Raw genomic sequence first — 25,670 nt, 5'->3', positions numbered from 1 at the left:
CTAGAATCATTTCACCTACAAATAAAGATAGATTTACTTCTTCCTTTTCTATTTCTTTCATTGCTATTAATGGTCTTGTCAACTTAGCTAAAACTTCCAACACTGCAGTAACTTCAAGGGAAGAGAGTGGACACACTGTTTTGTTCCTCATCTTTTCTTTTTTCATACTGCAGTGGCTAATTTGTTCAACAGTTTATTGAGTAAGCATTAAACAAGCCGGAGCATTGATTCTGTGAGCTTACATCATATATTAGGGAGAAAACAAACTGTGAAACATTGTACATGGGTGAAGACTTAAGGGTCACAGTTCATCATATTCTAGTTTTTAGATTCCTACAGCCTGGAACCTCTTAGTCATGGTTCTTTCAGGTACTTCTGGATGTCCCACAAGGTATCCACACTCTTCTTGAGCTAAGCACCCTCCTTGTCCTTCAGCCTCTGGTTAATGCTGGTTTGACCCCCAAGTGTTGTTGCAAGGGAGACTCAGGAAGACTTCATTCTCAATGTTGTACATTCCCTTCACCATGGTTGACAATGGATTAATCCAAGACAGACTCTTCAACATGGATTAAATGACATCAGCAACATTTACCCAGCAGCCCACCTGGTATATCCTTTTAGTTTGATGACTTCATAGGAAAATTCCACCACCATCTTATGCACATCCTTCCAATTTTTGCTGTTGTTGTATGGCCCCATTTCTAGATTCTGTTCTTGGAGAGAAACACCAACTGCATTCACTTCACTCCACAGAGCCACACTTGAGTCACCATGTTCCCCAGAATCCATCTCAGCCATCAGATAGTGAAACCTAGCAAAATCCATTGTACTATTGCTTCCAATCACATGATGCATGGGCATTCCACTTAGTTTCCACTTAATGTAGGTAAGAATATCCACTGTGTTGGAAACCATGATGATGATGATGATGCAATCAGGTCTGTACTTGATGATCTGAGGAATAATGAACTTGAAGAGATTAGCATTTCTCTGCACTAGATTGATATGACTTTCCTCCTCCTGCTGATAGACTTTTGCAGTTACCACCATGATCTTTGACTTCACTGTCACAGAGCAATCTTTACTTGCCACAATTTTGGTTTCTGAAGAAATAAGCTTCCATGTTGCAGATCCATCATCTTGCCCTTGAGCTTGTTTTCCAAGATGTCTACAGGGTCAAGTTCATCAGCCAAAGACTTTCCTAAAATGCTGATAAAATGACACACCATGCCAACTTGTCCCCACCCACTACAGTGAGCTTTTTTTTGGGACAGTTATCACCTTCTCTGTAACAGGTGCAAAGAGTTTTTCCTTAAGGCATTTTATCCAGGCCAGAGGGGCTTCTAATGTTCTTAATCTTAGTAGGAATGATCTGAGTGTTTCTACATTTAGCACAATATTGGTTGTAGGTTTGTTATATGTAGTTTTCCTTATGTTAAGTTATGCTCCCTTAATCCTTAGTCTCTCCAGGACTTTTTTTTTTTTTTTTAACTATGAATAGATGCTACATATTGCCAAAGGCCATTTCAGCATCTATTTAGAAGATCATGTGATTTTCATCCTTGGATATAATTATGTGACTTAATGCAGTTTTTTGTTTATATATATCAAACTATTTTTACATTTCTAGAATAAAGCCAACTTGATTGAAATAAATTATCTTTTCATATGTTCTTGAATTTGGTTTATAAGCATTTTTATTTGGGTTTTTTTAAGTTTTAATTTTTTAAACATTTTTATTTATTTTTTATTTTTTGCTTATTTTTATTTATTTTTTTGAGAGTGTCAGACAGAGAAAGAGGCAGATAGAGAGAGAGAATGGGCATGCCAGGGCCTCCAGCCACTGCAAATGAACTCCAGACGCATGTGCTCCCTTGTGCATCTGGCTAACGTGGGACCTCGGGAATCAAGCCCAAACCCGGGTCCTTAGGCTTCACAGGCAAGTGCTTAACCGCTAAGCCATCTCTCTAGGCCAAAGTGTTAATTTTTATTTTGTGGTAGTTTGAATAGATGCCCCCAGTTGTTTCAGTGTTTATTAAAGCTTCGTATCTTTCCAGCTACCTGGTTGGAGGAGGTGTTACTTGTTGAATACTGGGGTTCAGCCCTAAGGTGTAGTAGTGCATTTGGTCTAAAGATATGCAAAGTGTAAGAGTTCTATGTGTAGATCCTGAAGTGTGATTGTTTGTGGTGTGGTTTTGGGGTTTTGACTGGTGGCTTCTCTCTCTCTGCTTGGTCCTATAAAAGTGAGCCAAATTTTTCTGCAATTATAGAACTTCCCCTGCTTCAATAAATCACTTCTTCCATAACTGTGCCTGGTCTGGAAGTTCATCTCAGTGACCTGAGGCTGTCTACTGCATATTTATTTATTAGAGACAGAGAGAGGGAAAGAAAGAATAGACACACCAGTCCCTGTAGCCACTGCAAATGAACACCAGATGCATGAACCACCATGAGTGTCTGCCGTATGTTTGACCTTGAGAATTGAACCTGAGTCCTTAGTTACAGCAAGCCCCTTGACTGCTATGCCATCTATCCAGCCCTTGTTGGTAATTTTTGTGTCAATGCTTTTGGTAATGTTTTTGTCTATGAGTTTTGGCCCATAGTTTTCTTTTCCTTCCTTCCTTTCTTTCCTTCTTTCTTTCTTTCCTTCCTTCTTTCTTTCTTTCTTTCTTTCTTTCTTTCTTTCTTTCTTTCTTTCTTTCTTTCTTTCTTTCTTTCCTTCCTTCCTTCCTTCCTTCCTTCCTTCCTTCCTTCCTTCTTTCTTTCTTTCTTTCTTTCTTTCTTTCCCTTCCTTCCTTCCTTCCTTCCTTCCTTCCTTCCTTCCTTTCTTTTTTTCTTTCTTTTCTTCCTTCCTTCCTTCCTCTCTCTCTCTCTCTTTTTTCTTTCTTTCTTCTTTTTGTTAAGTCTCTCTCTCTCTCTGGTTTTGTTATTGGTTCAGTTCTGACTTCAAAGAAGGTGTTATGAAATGTTTCTTCCTTATGTTTTTGTGGAATAATCAGAGAAGCAATGCTTTTTGCTCTTCTTTAAAAGTCTGATAGATTTCTGCAATAAACCCATTTGGACCTGAACAATCTTTGGCAGGGTAGGGTTATAATAATGAAATGAAAGTATATTAATCATTAGTATTCTTACTGTTTCAGTTTTATTGCTTCCCATAGCTGTATTTAAGTCTCATCTCAGTTTAACTTTGGTTGGTCCTATACATGTATAAATTCATATATTTCTCTTAGATTTTCAATTTGGTGGAATATAAGATTTCATTTTTCTTTCTTACCTTGTCTTTTCTTTTTGGAGACAGGTTTTCACATTAGCCCTGGATGACCCAGAATGCACAGTGTTGCCCAAGCTGGCCTCAAACAAATAATGATCCTCGGAATTCAACTTCTCAAATGCAGAGATTAAAGGTATGAGCCACTTTGACTGGTACATAAAAACTTTTGAAATATGTCTTTATGAGTATCTCAATTTTATTAGTATCTGTTGTAGCATTTCCTTTTCTGTCTCAAATCTTATTTATTTGAGTCTTCTCTTTCTTTTGTTAATTTGGCTAAGAGTTTGTAAATCTTTTTTATCGTTAGAAAGAATCAAATCTTTATTTCATCACATCTTTTTTTTAAATTTTTGGTTTATTTTTATTTATTTATTCAAGAGTGGCAGGCAGAGAAAGAGAGAGAGAGAGAGAATGGGTGTGTCAGGGCTTCCAGCTACTGCAAACAAACTCCAGACGCGTGGGTCCCCTTGTGCATCTGGCTAACATGGGTCCTGGGGAATCGAGCCTCCAACGGGGGTCCTAAGGCTTCACGGGCAAACGCTTAACCACCAAGCCATCCCTCCAGCCCTCATCACATCTTTTTATTGTTTTTTAATTATTTGATTAATTCTATTGCATTGATTTCTGCATGATCTTAATTACTTAATTTTTTTCTAGTTCTTTTGGTTTGGTTTGTACTTATTTTTCCAAAAGCTTCAAGTAAACAATTTTTATGTAGGCAATTAGAACTATAAAGTTCCCTGATATGACTGCCTTCACTTTATCCCATGGGTTAGGGTATGCTATTTTTCATTTTAATTCAATTCTAGCAACATTTTGATTTATTTCTCAATTTCTTCAATGACATATTGTTTACTAGTATATTGTTTGTATTCAAGAGTTACTATTGTTTTGTTATTTTTTTAGCTTTATTGTACTACAGTTGGAAAAAACATACAGAGTAATTTCACTTTTCTGAAATTTGTTGAGATATGTTTTTTTGTACTAATATGTGATCTAATTTAAAATAAGTCTCATGGACTGCTGAAAGGAAGGCATATCTTAAATTTTTATCAGTGTGAGGTTGGGCATATTTTGCACACATCTGTTAAGACCCTTTGCTATATGTATAATGTTATTTAATTCCAGTATTTCTTTTATATTTTTCTGGCTGATTTGCTATTGGACTCAATGTTGCACTGGTATCAGCTATTCTAATTTTGTTGGGGTTACTCTGTATTTAATCAGGTCCAGTAGTATTTATTTAATGAAGTTGGGTGCCCCTGTGTTCAGTGCATATATATTTAGGATTTTTAATGAGCTCTTGGTAAATTGCTGTCTTAATTAGTATGACATTTCCTTCTTTATCTCTACTGACTTGTTTCAGTTCACAGTCTATTTTGTCAGTTACTAGAATAGGAAGCCCTGCTTTCTTCTTGGTTTGATTTTCTTGGAATACCCTTTTCCATGCTTTTAGCCTAAGTAGTGTCCATGTTTGAGAGTTAGGTGAGTTTCTTGAAGATTGTGAAAAGCTGGATACTGTCATCTTTGTGGATTGTTCTCTTAATCAGTATGTCAGGGTGACAGTATGAAGTGACCTTCTTTATCTCTTCTAATCAATTTTGCTTTGAAGTCTATTTCATTAGATATCAAACTAACAGCACTTGCTTATTTCCTGGTTTCTTTTTCTTAGAGTATCTTTTCCCATCCTGTTAGCTTAATTACCATTTGATGGTGAGATGAGTTTCTTAAAGATAGCAAAAGAATGGCTCCTGTTTCCAATCCAGCCCATTAGCTTGTGTCTTTTGATTGGGTAGTTTAGACCATTTACATTTGGATTTATCATGGAAAGGAGTAAGTTAATTCCTATTGTGTTGATAATTTTGTTGTATTTGGTGTTTTCTTGATTTTTATTTGCTTAACAACTTTTCTAGCATTGATTACTATTTTTCTGCACCTCTTGAATGTGTTTATCTCTCTCTTCATTCTTTTTTAAACTATTTTATTTATTTATTTGCTTTTTTAAAATTTATTGATTTGTTTATTTATTTATTTGACAGAGAAAGAGGGACACAGAGAATGAATGGGCTCACCAGGACCTCCAGCATCTGCAAACTCCAGATGTGTGTGCCCCCTTGTGCAATTGGCTAACATGGGTCCTGAGGAATTGAACCTGGTTTAGTGCTCATAAAGTCCTTTATCCTGTTTTTAACACAGAATGTTTTCCTTTCTGTGGGAGAGATATATCTATATAGATATATATCTATATATCTATCCAGAGATATAATTGTGTTGTGTATACTAGTTTGGGAACTATGTTCTTTCTGTCCTTGAGATCTATCATTACAAGCCCTCTGGCTCTTAGAATTTCCATCAACAATTCAGGTGTTATTCCAATGGGCTGACCTTTGTATGTGAGTTTATGTTTCTATTTTATTCAATACTCTGTTTTGTATATTTAGCATTTTGACTATAATATGGCATAGGGAGTTTCTTTTCTGGTGCTATTTGGTCATTCTGTATGCTTCTTAAACCTGAATTTTTCTCTACTTTTCCTAGACTTGAGAATATTTCTTCTACATTTTTACTGAAAATATATTCTTTGCTATTGCCTTATAGTTCTTTTTTTGTTATTGTTGTTGTTTTCTAGGTAGGGTCTCACTCTGGCCCAGGCTGACCTGGAATTCACTAAGGAGTCTCAGGGTGGCCTCAAACTCATAACAATCCTCCTATCTCTGCCTCCTGAGTGCTGGGATTAAAGGCATGCACCACCATGCCCGACTTATAGTTCTTATCTTTGTTATATTCATATTATTCACAAATGTTTTGTATATCCTCTTCATACTTTTTAAAAGATATCATTGATTTTCTCTAGTTGAACGTTTTCTTCTACCTAGTCTTTAAGACCTGATATTTTGTCCTTTTAATGGCCTATTCTATTTGTTAGACTTCCTATGGAACTTTTTGTTTTGTTTATTACATTTTTCAGTTCCAGCAGCATTTTAGTTTGGTTTTTCATCACTTCTAACTCTTTTTTTGGAGAAAATGTTCCTATCCTCATTTGACATCATTCCTTGTAACTGTTTGTTTGGGTTCTCTGGTTATTCATTCCAGAATCTATTTGAGTCATCTTTGAATTCATTCATTTTTATTGTATTCTTTTGAATTTCATTCAGCCATTTGTTCCTGTCACCTTCAAGTTCTTTGTATATATTTATAGTCATGGTTTTAAATTTCCTGGAACTTCCTCAAGTATCTCTCAAGGAGTACTTTACTAAGGTTTTAGGCATTAATAGAGAGGACTTACTGCCTTGCTTTTTCATTTTACTCATTGCACTGAGATTGCCTATTTTCAGCTATGGTATTGGTTTGTAGTTTTGGTACATCTGTGTTAAGTGAGTGGTTGTATAGGTGCTAGGTATTCCTTTGTCTTTGTCTTTGCTTGGCTCAGTGTTGATTGAAGTTCACCCATGGAAATAGTTGGTACTGATATGTGGATAGGGCTGTTGAGATGACATCATTCCAGCAGGGAGAACATGTATAGCCTAAGAGTTTTCAGGCCAGGGTACTTGCACTATTTAGGCAGAGAAGGTGGAGAAGAGACATACAACACATGTTTCATGAGAGGATATTGAACACTGGTCTGGGGAAAGATATATAGCTTTTCAGGAAGGTGACTATGGCCAGCTTCACACCTGTGGTTCATTAGTGGGTGGTAGAGGAAAGTCTAAATGGACAAGTATGCCCCAAGTCACATGTATGGCAGTGATGTGAATGGATATAGGTTGGTGAGGAGGAGAGTGCACAAAAGCAGGTATGGGTGTAAGGAATACATGAAGTGGAAAGCTCACATGTAGAAGACACAGTGAGGTGCACATGGGGACAGACTGCATGGAGTGGGAAAGTGTGTCTAGACTTACATGTAGAATCGACAGTAGCATTACAAATGTAAATGGGTCACAGGCCAAGTTGACAGCAGTGATGCATGTGTGAGTGGGTCACATTGAGCAGCTGGATTGGGTTTATAACCACATTGAGGTAGAAGGTTTTGTTTTGTTTGGTCTTCTGTAGTAAGTTTCCAGTTTTCTAGACAGATATTGATCAATGAACATTTCTAAATCTCTGTAGGGAATTTGGAACATATATGGTGTCTCTCTCTCAGTTGCTAGATAGTGAAATTATACCTATAGAACATGCCCAGTGTCTATACACAATATAAAACTGAAGCTGTTTTAGGAGGCAAAAATCTCCAATTCATTACCAACTTTATACCCCAGGTATTGACCTGTCCCTTTTTTCCCTAATCTGTAGTTTTATTTATTTATTTGTTTGTTTGAAAAGAGCAAGAGAGAAATAGTGTTGGCTTGCCACAACCTCTTGCCACTGCAACCAAACTCTAGACACATGCATCACTTTGTGTATCTGCCTTTACATGGGACCTGAGGAATCAAACTCAGGCCATTAGGCTTTGCAAGCAGTTCTTATTTACTGCTAAGCATAGTTATTTTGCAATTTTGTTCACAATTCCTATTTTTTTTTATAATTTTATGTTATTAATATATTATATTATAACAAGCTTTACAAATAAAATGGATTTTTCAGGCTGTGCCCAAATTCCAGCATAAAAATGAGTATGAACACATCTAGCATCACTAGTATCAAAGCCACTGACAAGACAACAAATTTTTGTTCACATTTAATATTATTTTGGGCATACATAGGCACAAGAAACTCATTGTACTTAGATAGGAAAATGTTGAAATAGTTCCATGGGTACACTTCATATAGCTTTTTTCAGTTTTTCAAAATATCCTTTGATTTTAGAAAGATGTAAAATGTCTGTTTCATCCAATTGGTAAAGAAAGAAAGTGATAGTTGAGCTCGTTATTATAAAGAATAAGGTCATTATAGAATTAAAATCATTTTCATGAGGAAGCATTTAACAATAATAAATGATTTTGTTTTTAAATGCTGATATTTTAAATTCAAGGATTTTGCTAAATAACTTTTAAACATCTTCCTGTGGACAAAACTTTTTCATAGTAATAAAATAATTTCTGTTATCTGTTTCTATGGCAGGAAAATTGTGTGTGTGTGTGTGTGTGTGTGTGTGTGTGTGTGTGTGTGTGTGTTTATTTGTAGGCATTAAATTAACATGATAATATCATGGCAATAAGTTACTTCTATCAATTAAAACTTTAAAAGGAGAGGAGGGTACAACAAACCACATAATTAAGTATTCTAACTCTAGTTATGAGGCAAATATATGTTCCCCACTTATACATTGAAGTTTTTACCCCTGGGAAGTGGATGTTCAGGAGGAGTTCTCATGAATGGAATTGGTACATTATATAACAGTCCCTCTACAGCAACTTCATTCCTTCTGCCTCCTTAGAGAACAAGGAAAAGATGGATAGCTATTAACCAGGAAGTGGGGTTTAACCAGTAAATTCAGTAGCTTGAGCTTCAACTTTCTCATTTGCAGAACTATGAGAAATAAATAACCACTGTTAAAGTCAGTCCATTTTATTACAGAAACCTGAACAACTAAAACAGCTCAATTCCTAAGTAATATATTTATTTCAATATTTTTAAAACAAAATTAATTTTAAAACAAGTGTAGTATACAAAATATGAACCAATGGGATCAGGGTTAGGTAAAAGAAGTGAGGCAGATAATGGATCTTCAATGTCTTTACTATGTTAAGATTTTATCTCAACAACTGTCTAACACCAAAGTTCCTTATGCTAAGAAGAAATGTGTTTTTTCTGTTTCTGTTGCTGAGTTTTGAATGATTCTCCATGATCACAGGACAACAAATCTTGCATGTAATTCCACATGCATTCTATTAGCAAAATCATGGTAGAGACTTTAAGCTTGATGAATGTGTTTCTAAAATAAAAATGTACAAGAAGGTTAAGAATAACATTTTATTTGGCTAATATTGAGTGCCTGATCTGGGCCAGGGACTTTAGAGATAAGTAATTAAAGAGAAATAGGTAAAAACTCACACATAGTAGAAAAATAGAAGACCCATGGCTGCCCCAGAGCTCATGAGGTTTTATGGATCATAATATCACCTATATCATCCTCATCATGGATACAGTGGATAGAAGACATGTTTAGAAAAAGACATAGAAAAGGCATGCATCCTTCACTGCTTTCCTTGTAATATCCCAGTGGTGTTTCAAAGATGAAACAATAACTGCTCACTAATCAGTAAATACTACTTGATCCCAAAATCCTTGAATAATTCTGGGAAATGAAGTTCGTAGAAAGCAGCTATGCTCACAAAGTTGAATGAGTAATTAGAAATCCAATGATTGTGGGGAGTTCGAAGGGTACAGGTCCAAATCCAATTTGTCTTGCCTGACCTAATACCCTGTGACAATTAAGTAAATACTTTGAAATGCACAGACTCCCTACCTTCCACCAACCTAAGTGCTATGCATGTCATTAGATATTATATAAAGGCTATTGCAAACTTTCTCCACTTTATTGTGGTCTGTTTAACTGATGCCCTCACCAATGTATTTGAAATGTGTTTTGGTTTATGAATTTATTTTATTTTACTTATTTATTTATTTATTTGACAGAGAAAGGGAGACACACAGAGAGAGAGAGAGAGAGAGAGAGAGAGAGAGAGAGAGAGAGAGAAAGAGTGGGCACACCAGGGCATCTAGCCACTTCAAATGAATTCCAGATGCATGTGCCCCCTTGCACATCTGGCTTATGTGGGTCCTGGGAATTGGAACCTGGGTCCTTTGGCTTTGCAGGCAAGTGTCTTAACTACTAAGCCATCTCTCCAAGCCAAGTTAATTTTTTTACCATGAAAATGTTATCACATTGGAACATGATACTTGCGGTAAACTAAATCTATTTTCCTAGGCCATGGTTATTCATATTTGGCACCAGAATAAATACCCTCATTTCTTTTGAGGTGAGAGTAGTGTTTTTTGGTTAACAGTACTAAGCATAGAAGAGGGTAAAATATAAAGTTGTTTTTCCTCCTAAAAGTCAAGTGAACATTATTTGAGAGTGGCTTGGTACCACACTGTTTGGCTCTAATCCAAGCTCTGCCTCTTGCCAGCTACGTGACTTTGGCCCTGACTCCTCATGGATGTGTGAGAATTAAATGAACAAATATATCAAATCCTTTAGTATGATGCTGGTATATAATATGAATATATTATATTCATGTGTTCATATACATATATACATATATGTTAATGAATATTGTCTGCTCTCATTACTATAATATTGATCTCACAAACAGACTTTAGCAAAAGCTATTTGACACTGTGATATGAAATTTGCTCTTAAAACAGAAAAGAAAAGAGGAGGAGAAGAGGAAGAAAATAATCTCTGTTTTGTAGTGCTGATTTATATTGTTAAGTATGCCCTACAAGAAGCTGTATTAGTTCAGCAATGACTTTTGGATCTATTTCTTCATTAAAGAACACTTCCAATTTAATTGTAGGTAAACATTGACTTCTCATGGTAAATAGCAGACATCTACTTTTGTGCTTATATAGAACATCCTACACATTTGCTGTATAATACTCATTTTCATGCTCTGGGTGCCGTTGATTTCAAAGATACTTTCACACAGGCATGGTGGCACACCTTTGCAATCCAGGCTATCATAAAACTGAGGCAGAATGGTTGTTATGAGTTCCAGGACACTCTCCACTAGATAGACAGTTCAAAGCCAACTTTAGGATGGTGAAAGCCAAGAGCAACAATAACAGGGGGAAAAAAAAATAATAATCAAACACACAAAAATCCAGAGAGGCTGGAAAAATAGTTCACTAAGTAGAATGCTTGCTCCACAAGCATGAGGATCTGTGTTTCTTTCCCAGAACCTCATATGAACAATTTGCAATATGTTGATATATTAAAGTATTGTTCAAAAAGCCAAACATGATGGCATGCTTGCAATCACAGCTCTGTGGAGGGAGATAGGAGAGTCCCTGGGGTTTGATGGCTAAGTCATGCTAACGTACTTGATGAGTCCCTGGCTAATGAGAGACCCTGTCTCTAAAAAGTTTAACAGTGTTCCTAAGGAACAAAATCTGAAATTGTCTTCTGGTCTCCACATGCATATTCATATACATAAACATGCACCTACACACATTTATACACACACACATAAAACCAAAAACAACCTTTTATAATATTATTTGTACTTTATAATGTAGAAAAATAAATTAAAAATAAAAGAATCAAAAAATAAAAAAAAAACTGACTGCTGAATGAAATGATTACTATATGACTTGAGTCACCAGAATAAGTTAGCAGAATATAAGCCAATAGTTATTATTAAATGTTCTAATCTAATAATTCAAACATCAGAAAATTTTGATGGGTTGTTGAAGCAAAAAGATATAGCAATGATTCCTCAAGTTGTTTGTAGTTAGTGACTGAGACATGTTAACTTCTAAAACAATCTTTTTCAATTTGTACTGACCTAAAATCATATTTTTGTAAACTACACAGGAAAATAATCATTACATAGAAAAAAAATTGGGGCTAGGGAGATGGCTTGGTGGTTAAAAGGGTTAGTTGCTTCCTTGCAAAGTTTGTTGGCCCAAGTTTGACTTAACAACACTCACATTAATCCAGACAAAAATGTAAGGAGTGACAAATGTATTTGGTGTGTTTGTTTGCAGTGGCAAGAAACCTGGAACACCCCCCCCCACACACACACACACACAAATACATACATAATTTTTAAAAGTAAAATTAATCTTAGCCTCACTTCAAACTAGATATGCAGGTATTTACCGCAAATAACATGATTTTTGGTTGTACATTTTTTTAAGAATTATATTGGTATATTTCTAGCATAAAAAAAGGCTTTTTTTTTCTTTTTTCTCTTTTGAGGTAGGGTCTTACTCTGTAGTCCCCGGCTGGCCTTGAATTCACAGTGATCCTCCTGCCTCTGCCTGCAGTGTGCTAGCATTAAAGGCCTGTGCCACCATACCTAGCTAAGAAAGGTTTCTTAATTTAGTCTTCCTTCTTTATTTTTAGGTGCAGTCTCATATAATTTCAATTTTAGAAGATTTCAGCTATTTTAAATTACTGTTGTTTGGCCTAAGAATCTTTCTGGGAATTTAAGACTTAAGTAAGTTGTCCTTTAGTGTGAAGTGAGTTCAAAAACCTGAAATGAACTTTTATAAGAACAAAATTGGCTCACTCATTCATATATGCTACTACTTCTATGGAGAAACCAAAACACCCTAGAGGACAGGAGGGCAGTACAGAAGCTTTCAGATGTAAGGAACCTTTTTCTACAAACCAGAATCCATCCATGCATGCATTCATTCTCCCATGGATTTTCACAAAGAATTGTCATGGGTGTCTACTGTTTTTGTTGTTCCATTAAGAGGCAAAGAGGTAGCTGATTTCTCATTTCTTTGACTTTGCATACAAGGAATCATAATTTTTACAACTGTTTACCCATGGAAGTGTAGAATTGAATGATGCAGACGTGAAGAGCAGCTACTGTTGAATTCCAGAAGACTTAGCTTCTTTACACTTTGGATTTATGCTTTTGGATTGATTCTTTACTTAATTAGGCCATTGGATGGGCTACAGTATAAGTACCACACAGGAATCACTAAGCTAACTCTTGTATATTAGTTATCTTTCTCCTCATTTTCTTAGTGGGCACTGACCTATAATTCCCAGTACCAGAATGGGGCTATCATCCACAATGAGCTTTTGATCAGAGAAACCTACCAGGTTTACTAAAAGAATGACAGATTTCAGTCAGAGTACTTGATGAACCACAAAAGGTCAGTGATAGGAACCTATTGAGGAAGACACCATATGTAGCAGATACATAAAATGGAATGACATGACTGGAAGCCAGGAGAGAGTCAGTCAGTGTGTCTAGTGCCAGAAGGTGCTACATGGGCAACTGGGGAAAATGACCAATATCTGTCCAGCAACTCGTGGTCTAACTTACTTAGCAGCAAATAACCTGTTGTGATGCCCACACAAGTGCAGTAGTGGCACACAGCCATGGTGGGTACCAACTGCTCTTGATTCAGTTAACTGATCTCCCCTCAGTGGTTCTGTATCCATAGCTGGAGCTGGAAAACAAGTCAGAACCATATCCAAACATAAGCCCACTCTCCAATATCAAGCTACCATCAATCATCAGCTACAAGAGGGCCTGCACCTATTAAACTCTATATAAAAAAAAGTAAGGGTTATCTCATTTGTCCTGGTGCTAACTTACTCTCCGTTGGAGAATCTGCTTCTCTTTTTCAGATAGATGCAGATCTTCAAGAGCAAGCCATCCCATCATACCCCAAAAGGGCCCCGACTGAAACTAAGGAAAACTGGTGAAATAAGCAAGGGTGCTGTTTTCCTTATGAACCAGATACCAGCACAAGGGGGAAGGAAACCATCACAGAGAAAAATCAACTCCTACCAAATCAGAGAGCCAGAGCCTCAGAGACCCCCACCACCGCATCACTGAAGCAGACCAAAAATGAACCCAAAATGGCTCAGGGAAATTTTGTAGAAGAGGGGTTGAAAGAATGTCGGAACCACATGTTGGGCAAGATATGCAGTATGGGAGAGAACATGCGGTGCTTATCTTTCTGGGCCTGGGTTACCTCACTTAGTATAATCCTCTACAGATCCATCAATTTTTCTGCAAATTTCATAACTTCATTTTTCTTTACCACTGAGTAGAACTCCATTGTATAAATGTGCCACATCTTCATTATTCACTCATCAGTTGAGGGACATCTAGGCTGGTTCCATTTCCCAGCTATTATAAATTGAGCAGCAATAAACATGGTTGAGCACGTACTTCTAAGGAAATGAGATGAGTCCTTAGGATATATGCCTAGGAGTGCTATAGCTGGATCATATGGTAGATCAATCTTTAGCTGTTTTAGGAACCTCCACACTGATTTCCACAACAGCGGGACCAGATTGCATTCCCACCAACAGTGTAGAAGGGTTCCTCTTTTTCCACATCCCTGCCAACATTTATGATCATTTGTTTTCATGATGGTAGCCAATCTGACAGGAGTGAGGTGGAATCTCAATATAGTTTTAATATACTGATGACTAGTGACATAGAACATTTTGTTGGGTGCTTATATGCCATTTATATTTCTTCCTTTGAGAACTCTGTATTTAGCTCCATAGCCCATTTTTTGATTGACTTGTTTGATTCCTTATTATTTAACTTTTTGAATTCTTTGTATATCCTAGATATTAATCCTCTATCAGATATATAGCTGGTGAAGATCTTTTCCCATTCTGTAGGTTGCCTCTTCTCTTTATCCACTCTGTCCTTTGCAATGCAAAATCTTTGTAATTTCATGAGGTCCCAGTGATTAATCTGTGGTTTTATTGCCTGAGCAATTGGGGTTGTATTCAGAAAGTCTTTTCCAAGACCAATATGTTTAAGGGTTTCCCCTACTTTTTCCTCTAGCAGTTTCAGAGTTTCCGGTCTGATGTTAAGGTCTTTAATCCATTTGGATTTAATTCTTGTGCATGGAGAGAGAGAAGGATATATTTTCATCCTTCTACAAATACATATCCAGTTTTCACAGTACCATTTGCTGAAGAGGCTGTCTTTTCTCCAATGAGTATTTTGGGCATTTTTATCAAATATCAGGTAACTGGACTTATATCTGGATCCTCTATTCTGTTCCATTGATCTACATGTCTGCTTTTCTGCCAGTACCATGCTGCTTTTGTTACTATGGCTCTGTAGTATAAGTTAAAATCAGGTATGGTGATACCACCAGCCTTATTTTTGTTGCTCAGTATTATATTAGATATTCTAGGTTTTTGTGATTCCAAATGTATTTTTGATTTTTTTTTTCTATTTCCATGGAGAATGCCTTTGGAATTTTGATCAGGATTGCATTAAATGTGTAGATTGCTTTTGGTAAGATTGCCATTTTCACAATATTGATTCTTCCAATCCAGGAACAAGAGATGCTTTTCCATTTTCTAGTGTCTTCTGCAATTTCTTGCTTGAGTATCTTAAAATTCTCATGGTAGAGACTCTTTATTTCCTTGGTTAGGTTTATTCTAAGATACTTTATTTATTTTTTTTTATGCAATTGTGAATGGGAGTGATTCTCTGATTTCATCCTCTGTGTGTTTGTTGTTAGCATAAATGAAGGATACTGATTTCTGTGTATTTATTTTGTATCCTGCTATGTGGCTGTAGGTGTTTATCTGATCTAACAGTTTGTTAGTGGAGTCTTTAGGGTCCTTTATGTATAGAATTATGTCATCTGCAAATAATGATAACTTGATCTCTTCTTTTCTAATTTGTAGCCTTTTTATTTGTGTCTCTAGCCTTATTGCTATGGCTAAGACTTCCAGAACTATATTAAATAAAAGTGGGGACAGTGAACACCCTTGTCTTGTTCCTGATTTTGTTGAAAAGCTTCCAGTTTTTCCCCATTTCGTAATATGTTGGCTGTAGGTTTGTCATGAATAGCTTTTATTACATTGAGATATGTCCCTTATATCTCAGTCTCTGTAGTACTTTTATAATGAAGGGATGTTGGATTTTGTCAAATGCTTTCTCTGCATTCTATGAGATGATCATGTGATTTTTGTCCTTCAACCCATTTATGTAATGTATTACATTTATAGATTTGTGTATATTGAACCATCCCTGCATCTCTGGGATAAAGACTACTTGGTCAGGGTGAATGATCTTTCTGACATATTCTTGTATTCTGTTTGCTAATATTTTGTTGAGAATTTTTACATCAATGTTCATGAGGGAGATTGGTCTGTAATTTTCTTTTTTTGTTCTATCTTTGCTGGTTTTGGTATCAGGGTGATGCTGACTTCATAGAAGGAGTTTGGTAGAATTCCTTCTTTTCCTATTTCATGGAAAAGCTTAAGAAGCAGTGGTGTTAGCTCTTCCTTGAAGGTGTGGTAAAATTCCACAGTGAAAACATCTGGGCCTGGGCTTTTTTTAGTTGGGAGATTATTGATAACTGTTCTGATCTCCATGCTTCTTATAGGCCTATTTAAGTGATTAATCTCATCTTGATTTAATTTAGGTAGGTCCTATAAATCAAGGAAATCATCCATTTCTTTCAGATTTTCATACTTTTTGGAGTATATGCTTTTATAGTATATACCTATGATTTTTTAATTTCTCTGGCCTCTGTTGTGATGTTACCATTGTCATCTCTAATTTTATTAATTTGTGTCTTCTTTCTTTTGGTCAGATTTGCTATGGATTTATCAAACTTGTTTATTTTTTGAAAGAACCAACTCTGTTTCAATAATTCTTTGGATTTTTTTTGTTGTTGTTGTTGTTTCTATTTCATTAATTTCTACCCTAATCTTCATTATTCCTTCCCACCTACTGATTTTTGGTTTGCCTTGTTCTTTTTTTTCCAAGGCTTTAAGGTGAAGCATTAGGTCGTTTACTTGCGACCTTTCTAATTTCTTAATATTGGCACTTAAGGCTATAAATTTACCTCTTAGAATTGCCTTCATTGTGTCCCAGAGATTTTGGTATGTTGTGTTATCATTATTGTTTGATTCTATAATTTTTTTGATTTCCTTCTTGATTTCTTCATTTAGTAGTGCATTGTTTCATTTCCATGATTTTGTGTATGCTCTATAGCCTTTCTTTCTATTAATTTGTAGTTTGATTCACTGTGTTCAGATAGAATGCAAGGAATTATTTAAATTTTCCTGAATTTGTTAAGATTTGCTTTGTGTCCTAGTGTATGGTCTATTTTAGAGAATGTTCCATGTGCTGCTGAAAAGAATGTATATTCTGCAGCCTTTGGATGAAATGTCCTGTATATATCTGTCAGGCCCTTTCCTTCTATGACCTCATTTAGTCCAGTTGCCTCTCTGTTTATTTTTTCCCAGGATGACCTGTCAATTGATGAAATTGGGGTGTTGAAGTCACCCACTACCACTGTGTTTGGTGTTATCTGTGATCTTAGTTCTAATAGTGCTTGTTTGATGAATTTGGGAGCCCCCATGTTAGGTGCATATTTGTTTAGGATTGTAATGTCCTCCTGTTGGAGTGTGCCCTTACTCAATATTAAGTTACCTTCCTTATCTTTCTTGTCTAATGTTGGACTGAAGTCTACCTTGTCAGATATTAGGGTAGCCACCCCCGCTTGTTTTCTAGGCCCATTTGCTTGAAACAATGCTTTCCAACCTTTCACGCTAAGATAATCACCGTCCTTTTTAGAAAGGTGAGTTTCTTGGAGACAACAAATTGTAGGATCCTGCTTTTTAACCCTGTCTGCAATCCTATGTCTTTTGGTGGGGCATTGAGGCCGTTGGTATTAAGTGATATTATTGAAAAGTGTGTATTTACATTTTCCTTTTTTTTTTTTTTTTTTTGTGGTTCCAGTTCTACCTTTGGTCTCTTGTGTTAATTAGTATTTGAGTATTGCTTGTTTTCTCCTGGTTCCTTATATGTATGCTTTTCCTTCTCTTCGGCATGGAGGATTCTTTCAAGTATTTTCTGTAGAGCTGGTTTTGTCTTCAAATACTCCTTTAACCTGCCTTGACATGGAATGTCCTTATTTCTCCATCTATTTGAATAGATAGCTTTGCAGGATAAATTAACTTTGGTTGACAGATGTTATCTTTCAGAAGTTGGAGTACATCACTCTAAGCCCTTCTGGCTTTTAAAGTTTGTGTTGAGTAATCTGCTGTAACCTTAATGGGCTTGCCTTTGTAGGTAACTTGATTTTTCTCTCCAACTGCTTTCAATATTATTTCTTTGGATTGTGTGTTTGGTAGTCTGATTATAATATGGAGAGGAGAGGTTCTTTTCAGGATTTGTCTGGCTAGTGTTCTAACGGCTTCCTATATCTGCATTGGCACCTCTTTCCCAATTTGGGGGAAGTTTGCTTCTGTGATTTTGTTGAGGATGCCTACTATGCCTTTGGAGTGAAATTCTTCTCCTTCTACTATGCCCTGAATTCTTATCGTTTCATAGTGTCCCAAATATCTTGAAATCCCCATTCATACTTTTCTATTAGTTTGTCTTTCTCTTTGTTGGACTGCATTAGATCTGCCACCTGGTCTTCTAGCTTAGATATTCTGTCCTCTCCTCTATCAATTCTACTGGTGACATTTTCTACAGAGTTTTTTATTTCATTAGCTGTGTTCTTCATTGTTAGTAATTCTTAATGGTTTTTCTTTATTATTTCTATTTCCTTATTTATATCTTGTACTGACTTCTTTATTTTGTTAAATTGGTGTCCTGTGTCTTCTTTGATTCCTTTGATTTCCTCTTTGATTCCTTTGATTTCCTATTTGATTCCTTTGGTTTCTTCTTTGACTTCTTTGAACATATTTATAATCATTCCTTTGAAATCTTTCTCAGGCATTTTCTCTAATTCATTTTTACTGGAGGTCATTTCTGATGCATTAATTCTCTTTGGTGGATTTATATTGTCTTGATTTTCGGTGTTTCTTGTGTTATAATGTATATATTTTTGTATCTTGGATTATGTTAATGCTTGGATTTTCTAGTTAGCTGGGTATTCTTAGCTGTGTCAGTTGAACTGATGTTATATATCTCCAGTGTAGGAAATTAAGATGTTAGGTGTGGCTCTTAACACTCTCAGAGTATCTAGAAAAGTTTTCTTAGGGGTTGAGTTTGCCTGCTATGGGAGTATTCAAGTAGGCTGAGTGGAACAAAATACAGGTAGATTCTAAAATGTAACTAAACACTGTATGTAAGAGTAGGTATTATAACAACCATATCTTCTATCAACAAAGAGGTTAAGATTTCTGGTCTGTTGAGTGTTCCAAGTCATATTGTGACCAAGCGAGACCCTTCCCTATTGCAATCCCAGTTACCTTTTTGGATGATTTTGGTCTCAGTCAAGTAGGCTGGCTGGGTTGTGGGACCACTGTTCTGTTTTCTGGAGCTGGGCACTGGCTTTTCCTGAAGGGCTAACCGGGCCTGGCAACTGTGGCCCTGCAGATAGGCACCCCTGCTGTTGGAACAGCTGCTGCTGCTGCTGTTGCTGCTGCTACTGAAGCTGCTACTGCTGGACCTGCAGCAGCTGCTGCTGAAGCTGCCACTGCTGGGTCCCTGCTGCTGGAACCAATGTTGTTGGTGCTGGAGCCACTGCTGTTGCTGCTGGAGCCAGAGCCATGGCTTCCTCCATTGCTTCCACTGCTGGAGCCAGAGCTGCTGCTGCTGGAGCTGCTTCGGCCTGCCTGTGTGGGCTCTGGATGCTCTGGATATCTCCTACTTTTCTGCTGCCATTTTAATCTCTCATAAAACATCACTTTTTAGTAAAAGTGTGTATTTTGCTTTATTTTCTTTGGCTTTTTCTCCCCTAGACTGCTTTGGCATGGTTCCTATGCTGTCGTCTTAATCAGAAGTCTCCATGCTTTTAATTCCTTCTTTCTTTCTTCCTTCCTTTCTTCCTTTCTTTCTTTCTTTCTTTCTTTCTTTCTTTCTTTCTTTCTTTCTTTCTTTCTTTCTTTCTGGGACAGGGCCTTGCTATGTAGTACAGGCTAGATTTACTTTGCACATACTAACTTGGCCTCAAACTCACAATCCTCTTTCCTCTACTTCCAGATTGCTGGCCATACTGTCAGGTAAGACCACACCAGACCTAATTCTATATCATTAATATCTTAGTCTAGTACAGAACTCACATTTTTAATTAATTAAAGATGGTGGATGTTTGAAAAGATCTGATTAATTATTTTATTCACATGTATCTTTATGCATTCTTATGTGGCATAATGTTGAGTTTCTTGAGCTCATACTTTTTTTTTTTTTACAAATTAGAAATTATGTACCTACCTAGTCCCTCCATCATGTCAAGCTGAACATTTCTTTCTACTAAAATTTCATAAATGACACTGAACACTTACTGTGGAGTTAATTACATTATACAAAATGCTACATGCAAACCACATTGTCCTGCTATAATTAATAGTAACTTAAATCTCAGAAGGTGAAGAACTCCTGTAATTATTCTGTGTAAATGCATGCCTTTTCTCTTTCAAATTATTATAAACCTAAGTGACTGGTCTTCTCTATATTTTGCACAGAATGTGCTAACATTAATTATTTTTACAAGAACAATTTCTTTATTTCTAATTATCAATATTTATTAGCTAGAATTTTTGTACAGAAAAGGACCTTTCTTTCTTCAACTAAAGATAAATAGCAACTTGACATAAAAACCCCAAATTATGAAATTTTATCTTTTAAAATTAAATTTATCTTTTATTTTATTTATTTTTAATATTTATTTATTTATTTGACAGAGACAAGGGGGAGAAAGAGTGAGAATGAATGGATGAATGGAAACACTAGGGCCTCCTGGCACTGAAAATGAACTCTATAGGCCTGTATCTCTTTGTGCATCTGGCTTTATGTAGGTACTAGGGAATTGGAGCCCTGGGCACTTGGTCTCTGCAAGCAAGCACTTTTAAATATCAAGCCATTTCTCCAGCCCAAGACCCAGTTTTCTGATCCATCCTCTGAACCTGTGTCTTTTGACTGAAGTTCAGGGTTAATTAAGAAGTTATCCCCTGAAGAGTATGGAATGTTCTCTGGATCTTCATTTGCTTGCATGACTGTTCTACTTTAATCATTGTTTTATTCTCACCATTATCTTGTGTATGTTTGTTCATCTCTTCAGTATGGAGTATTCCATCCAGTATTCTCTGTAGGTCTGGTTTCGTGCTCGTATATTCATGAAACTGACTTTTATCATGGAATGTTTTCCTCTCACCCTCTATTACAAAGGATAATTTTGCTGAGTATAGTAGTTTGGCTTGGCAGCTATTTTCCTTCAAAACTTGAAACAGGAGTAAGATAGTGTCATAGGCGCCACACCAAACCAGCCTAAGGAGGGAATTAAGCAAAGCCCCAGCAAAATACATTCTTCTTCTGAAAAGTGAAGGAGTATAGGTTATTCTTAGACACAGAGAACTGGAGAGACCAACATCTGCCAGAAAGGAGTAAAATGGCCAGAATCCTCACTAAGACTCTCCCAGCAAGTGATCTGCCTGCCAGCCCAGCGCAGTCCTCCCAGACGTGCCAGGTGGTAGCAGCAGCAGAGACCAAGCAACCGATTTTCCAACTCCATCAGCCTTCTTGCAAAATTAAGAAATCTGAAGGAAAGGCAGCTGAGATCAAGTGGAGCAGCTCCAGATCTGAACTCCCCCATCCTCTACCACCAGAACCATGAGCCTCCACATTCAGCCCCCAGTGGCAGGGTAGCCAGCAGAGCAGATCAGAGGTACAGCTGCACAGCACAATGTGGAGGGATCGAGGCAGGCACTCAGCATTGGTGAGATTGGAAGCCACCACAAAAGGTAATGGAGCTGATTAAAAATAACAACAGGTACACAGGCCTTTAAGAGCTAATCTCTCTTTCCTTGTCAGGGCAGGTTATGGAGTATATATTCTTTTTAAATTATTTATTTATTTATTAACAATTCCATGATTGTAAACAATATCTAATGGTAATACCCTCCCACCCCCACCCCCCAACTATAAAGAGAGTTCTCACTGGAAGAAATATAGATGGCATATAAGCATCTAAAAAAGTGTTCTATATCCTTAGACATCAGAGAAATACCTTGAGATTCCATGAAGAAAACAAATAACAATAAGTGCTGGTGAGGATGTGGTAAAAGGGGAACCCTTTTGCACTGTTGGTGGGAATGCAATCTGGTCCAGCCTTAGTGGAAATCAGTGTGGAGGTTCTTGAGATAGCTAAAAGTAGATTTGCCATATGATCCAGTTATAGCACTCCTAGGCATATATCCTAATGACTCTTCTCACTACCTTATAGATACTTGCACAACCATGTTTATTGCTGCTCTATTCACAGTAGCTAGGAAATGGAACCAGCCTAGATGTCCATCCACAGATGAATGAATAATAAAGATGTGGTACATCCACACAATGGAGTTCTATTCAGCAGTAAAGAAAAAGGAAATTATGAAATTTGCTGGGAAATGGATGGCTCTGGAAAGGATTATGCTAAATTAGGTAACCCAAGCTCCAGAAGCCAATTGTCATATGTTCTCTATTATATGTGGATCCTAGCTACAAATGTATAAACTTGTGTGTGATCTGGAACCAAAAATCAGTAGTAGAGGCCCATAAGCTAGTAAAAGGCTTTAAGGCAGGGAGGAGATGGAAGGTCTTAGGAGCATAGTATTGTATATGTGTAAGTAGAAGGACAAATTATAGGAGAGGAAAGGCCTAAATGAGGTCAGGAGAAGAGATTGTATAAAAGAAAGGTGGTGGGGAGGAACAATCAAAATTCAAGATATTCTGAATAAGACATAAAAATCTATTTTCTTAAATAATGGCACATCCAGAAGCCATAGAATGTTACTAGAAAATTTGTAGTGTCAGGGATGGGATACCTTCCAGTGAGTTGTTGGACAGAGAGGTCCCTGTTGCCTCCAAAACATTATAGGCTCTTGCCAAGGCCCTTGGTTCCCCATGAGAAAGAGAGGTTAGACCCTATTGATGAAGACGTCACATGAGTGAGTGGCAAATTCACTGAGAAACCAAGTTAGTACTGAGCAGAAGACCTTCTCCCTGTAGCCCAGCCAACTGAAAGCTGAAAAAAAAGCTGCACTGTATACAGTCTTGTGGGAGACAGAATTCATCAGCGGTGAAAAGAATGGACACTGAAAACCTCAAGTTTGGCCAGACATGCAACACTGGCATGTCTGCTCTGGGGAAAACCAACTGTTCTCTAATTGGACTGAAGGCTCACTCTATAGGAGGGAATACATGCCTGGTACTGAAAACCTAATCAAAAGCCTATGGCAGGGGAGGTCATGAGCCTTAGGGGTGTAAATCCTGCTTTTGTCTGGATAAATGCATATATTACTCTTACCAAATTTCCCTAAAGCACTACGCTTAATGTTCATACTCATATATTAATGCTACTTTCATTTCTGGTTAGAGAAGCTTCTCTTTTCATATGGTGATGACCACTTGGATGACCTAAAAGGCAACATAGTGCTGAAAAGAAGGGTTGGAGGAGTGTCCAGCACTGAAACATCTCATACCCTCCAAGGTTCAGGGTCCATTGTGGAAGAAGTAGCAGAAAGAATTTAAGAGCCAAAGGAAGGGTACCACTTCTTACATACAACTGTCCAGACACAATTTGGCCTTGATATCCAAGACCTTGCAGTGCTTAGCAATACCCACACAAGACCCTCATAATAGGAGAAAAAGATGATGACATCAAATTAAAAGAGAGACTAATGGAGAGGTGAAGGGGATATGATGGACAGCAGAGTTATGAAGAGGAAAGTGGGGGAGGGAAATACCATGGTTTGTTGTCTGTAAATATAGAAGTTGTCCAAATATATATATGCCTGAAAATCTCCATTGCATGGAAATATTGGAAGTCCTTCTACTGGGTTTGGTTTTGGAAGTGACCAACTGGGTTTTTTGTTCATTTGTTTGATTTTTTTTTTCCTTGCAGCTTTTAGTGCTCTCTGTTTTTTTGGTTTTTGTTTGTTTGTTTGTTTTTTAGCCCTTAGTATTTTAACTATAAGTGTTGTGGGGAATTTCTTACCTGATTTTGTCTATTTAATGTTCTTTGTATCTCCTGTACCTAGGTGCAGGTTTTTTTTGTAAGATAATAAAATAATTTTATTGAATATATTTTCTATGTCCTTGGCCTGAAGTTCTTCCCTGTGGCATATGCCCATGATGCAAATGTTCAGGCTTTTTAAGCTATCCCACATTTCGCTCATGTTCTGTTCACATGTTTGTGTTTTGTGCTTTTGCTTTTTAATTTGTCAATGATTTTGGAGTCTTTGGTCTATTTTCTCTGATAGTTTGTCTTCCATATAATCTACTCTGCTGGTGAGGCTTTCTTGGGAGACTTTGAACTGAATTACTTCATTTTTGTTTCTCTATTAGGCTTTTCTTCAATATGTCCATCTCTATATCGAATTTCTTTTTTTTTTTAATTTTTTATTTATTTATTTGAGAGCGACAGACACAGAGAGAAAGACAGGTAGAGGGAGAGAGAGAGAGAATGGGTGCGCCAGGGCTTCCAGCCTCTGCAAACGAACTCCAGATGTGTGCACCCCCTTGTGCATCTGGCTAACGTGGGACCTGGGGAACCGAGCCTCGAACCGGGGTCCTTAGGCTTCACAGGCGAGCGCTTAACCGCTAAGCCATCTCTCCAGCCCATATTGAATTTCATTTTTATTTCTTGATTTGACTTTCTTATTTTCTCTTGGTATTTATTTCTGCATTTGATTATATCTTCATTGTGTTTATTCCACTGACCGCTGAGTTCATTTTTTTTTTGTTGTTTCTCTTTTATATCTTTCATCCTTCTATTGAGCTTTTAAAATTTTTCTCTATTTTATTCAGCCATCTTTTTAGTTTTTTTTGTTGATTCACTTCAATTTCATTCAGCCATACTTTGAGTTATTTTTTGAGTTCTTTTCATTCATTTTGCCATTTGTCTTCAATTTCATCCATCCATTTATTCATAGCCTCATTAGATTTGTTGAACATATTGATCATAAATTCATTTTGGAATTCCATTTCTGAAGTTTCTTCTAAGTTTTCATCAAGGGCTTCCACTATAGGACTAGGCATTCTTGGCTTTTATTTCTTATGCTATTTATTTTCTATTGGGGCTTATCTCTCTCTCAAGATAACCTATTTTCCTGTTAAGAATATAGCAATAACGGCTCTTATAGAGCCTGTGTTGAATGGTCTGGTCAGCTTTAATCAACAATGTGTGGGGTAGTGGATCTTCAAGTTTTCACTGAGTTCACATGAATCTGAGCAGGCTCATTCTTGTGTGTGCTGTTTCCAGGTGTTTCTGTGCTAGATCCTGAAAGCCTGACCCACTCAGGACCCAGACTATGGAATGTAATCTACTAGGGAATCACTCCTCAGGGATATTCAGGTAGGCAGAGAAGACCTGAGAGTGTGAGGTTACATGATCCAAAGTAGAAATAGGGGGAGCCCACCTGGTCCTTGGGTGCCTTACCCTACTGAAAACCGTAGGCTTTGGAACTTGGTCAGTTTTTGAGTTACTGCTGAAGGCAGTGGTGTAGGCTCAGGGGCACAGTGATGGAAGGGGCTTGGGTGAGTAGTATATCAGTTACATCTGCTTTCTTCTTAAGCCTTACACCTGACTACCTACAGAAAGCTATTTTGTTCCTATTCTCTATCATTATCACAAAGCCATGAAGCCAAAATCTGAATTGAATGGAGACTATTTTAGCACCTGATTTTCTGGTCATAAGCTCTCAACTCTTGTCTTAGGACTGATTTGTAGCAACAAGCAGAAGTTTCTAGGTAATTTTCACCCAAAGTAGTAGGGTCAATTCTTATTGACCCCCTACCATGCATGTAATTACCAGCATGTGTCACACATCTTA

General features: G+C 36.9%; 1 pseudogene; it reads right to left on the bottom strand.

The window, feature by feature from the left end:
* Nucleotides 1-354: 354 nt before the first annotated feature.
* LOC101599786 lies at nt 355-24,876 on the bottom strand (annotated as a pseudogene).
* Between the last annotated feature and the right edge of the window lie 794 nt (nt 24,877-25,670).

The sequence above is a fragment of the Jaculus jaculus genome, chromosome 7, assembly GCF_020740685.1.
Source record: "Jaculus jaculus isolate mJacJac1 chromosome 7, mJacJac1.mat.Y.cur, whole genome shotgun sequence".
Lineage (NCBI taxonomy): Eukaryota > Metazoa > Chordata > Mammalia > Rodentia > Dipodidae > Jaculus > Jaculus jaculus.
This window is presented reverse-complemented; position numbering and strand designations above follow the sequence as displayed.